Source organism: Suricata suricatta, chromosome 8 (genome assembly GCF_006229205.1).
Source record: "Suricata suricatta isolate VVHF042 chromosome 8, meerkat_22Aug2017_6uvM2_HiC, whole genome shotgun sequence".
NCBI lineage: Eukaryota > Metazoa > Chordata > Mammalia > Carnivora > Herpestidae > Suricata > Suricata suricatta.
In genome coordinates, this window is record NC_043707.1 from 40,012,988 (window position 1) to 40,015,434 (window position 2,447).

The following is a 2,447-nucleotide window of genomic DNA, read 5'->3' on the forward strand; positions in this document are numbered from 1 at the left end:
CGTGCAACTGAGTGAGGGAGCAAGACAATTGGCGCCCAACGCGGGGCTCAGTGAAGGAACGCAACCCCGGCCTCCGGGTTAAGTGAAACGGGACCCAATGAAGAATGCCAATCGGTAAAAATGGCCGACCAGGCGGATTCTCGCCTGGTTCACGAGCCGGGGGAATATTAAAAACGGCCGGCCCACGCGCTGAAAAAGTTAAATAAAGCCGGCCAGTTTACCTGGTCCTCGTGCTGAAAAATTAAAAGCCGGCCAGTCCGCTTGGCTCACGCGCTGAAAAGTCAACTACGCTGGCGCCGCGCAGTTCACAACTCGTGTGGAAAGCAGCCGCCTGCAGGCAGTCCACGGCTGGAGTTTGTGATCGGTGATTTTAGGGCAGGAATTAAACAAATCGTTTAAACAGAAACCTTAGAGCACAGGGAGTAAAGGTATCTAAGTGGTTTTCTAAAACCTCAGCAGAGGGAGAATGATGGCCTCTAGTGTGTGTGTGTGAGTGAACTTTTGTTTGTCTTTGCAACACTGTATTATAAGAAATAAGGGGCAATTACAGAGTCTGTTCTACTTGTGTTGGTTTGCTTCTAATGCCCTCCCATAAAGATAGGCAGTGTTAGAGTCAAGAATGTAAATTAAGCTCTGAGCCATAAAGAGCCTGACGAAAGAGAACTCTTTATTGATATTAGGAGCGTAGATTAAGTTTTGAGCCAGATGGAGTTAAAGAGGACCCCCTATAGATATAATACAATGTATGCTTTAAAGGGGTCAAAACATCGCCTCAGCAAGCTGCACAGTTTTTACATATTGTAAAACAGCTAAAAGTCTAAAACTGCCCCGTTGCCCAGGGCAACCAGAGGGCCCTCAGGTTGGAACTGCTGGGTGGGCAGAAGTCAATTTGCATAACACTAGCCTCTCCCTCTGACTTAGGTGATGAGAAACAAAAGACCACAGAAATCAGGGTTGTTTTTTTTTTTTTGCACCAAATTTCAAGGTTAAAATAATTGTTAAAATAGTTTTTAAGGTTCTTAGTAAGTTAAAACGTTAAGGTTTTATTTGATAATAAATTAAGATTAAATTCATTGGCTGTCTAACAAGTTAAAACTAAAACAAAAGTCAACTAATTAATATATTGGTATAAGCTAAGGCCTGTAGATGCCTGTGCGTTTTAACTTGTGGCAAAACAACTGGGGATATTTAAAACTGTTAAAAAAAAAAAAAAGCTGCCTTATACTTAATTGATTCAGAAGTTTACCATCTAAAGAAAAAAGATTTTGATTACTAAGCCCTTAATGGAAAACTAAGATTTCTAAGAGTTGATAGTCTGCTAAGTGTAATTTATAAATACTGCAACTGCTCAAATATATGTGCAGTTCCTAAAGTCTTAATGTTTTGATATAAGATCGTAACTTAACAGCCTTTACATTTAAAGAGCATTTATGTACTTTAATGATGTTCAAAAACTATTGGGGAATATTAATTGGATTCGGCCTCTTTCAAGGCTGTCTACTAGAGACCTTATTCCCCTGTTTAAGATCTTGCATAAAGACTCCCATCCAAATTGCAAAACAAGAATTAACTCCTTTGGCCCTAAAATCCTTACCTAAAGTTAATAAGACTACAAGGGGCCGTGCTTACAAAGATTAATTACAATAAGCCTTGGTCTTTAATAAAATTATTTCTTTTCAAACTAGGGAAACTTCAGCACAGAAAGCTAAACTTGTTGCTGTTATTAATAATTTCAAAAAACTCCAGAGAGGTTTAATCTGTGACTGGTCTCTTTCAGCAACTAAAACTGTAACAGTACCTGTCTACAAGACAGGAATCTCAGGTTTAACTCATTCTAAATTGCCTGGCCTCTCTAAAATTCATCATCTGAGGCTACAATTTAAGATTTCTCATGAGCAGACACAACAAATAGTAAAACAGTGTCCTTCTTGTGTTGTGCATTTACCTGTTCCTCATTTGGGAGGAAATCCTCGAGGACTAGTGCCCAATGCCATCTGGCAAATGGATGTCACACACATTTTACAAGGTATAGTAGAATGGGCACATCTATCTTTAAAAAATACCCTTGATAAAATAAAAGGGGGGGACTGGTACCCCGTCAAGGGATCTCCCAGGAATCTTTTGCACCATGCACTGTTTATTTTAAATTTCTTAACTTTGGATAAAAAAGGACGCTCAGCTGCTGAGCGTCTCTGGCAAAATGAGACACACAAAACTTTTGCTACCGTGCTCCTTTGGAAGGACCCTTTGGATAACAAATGGAATGGTCTGGACCCAGTTTTAATCTGGGGATGAGGTTCAGTTTGCATTTATTCACAAGAAACAGATGCAGCCAGATGGTTGCCAGAGAGATTAGTAAAACAAATCGATCACAACACTCAGTCCTCCAGGGAGAAAAAATCTCCTTGAGAGAAATCTTTGTCTTTTCCTTTAGGACCATGCTGGAA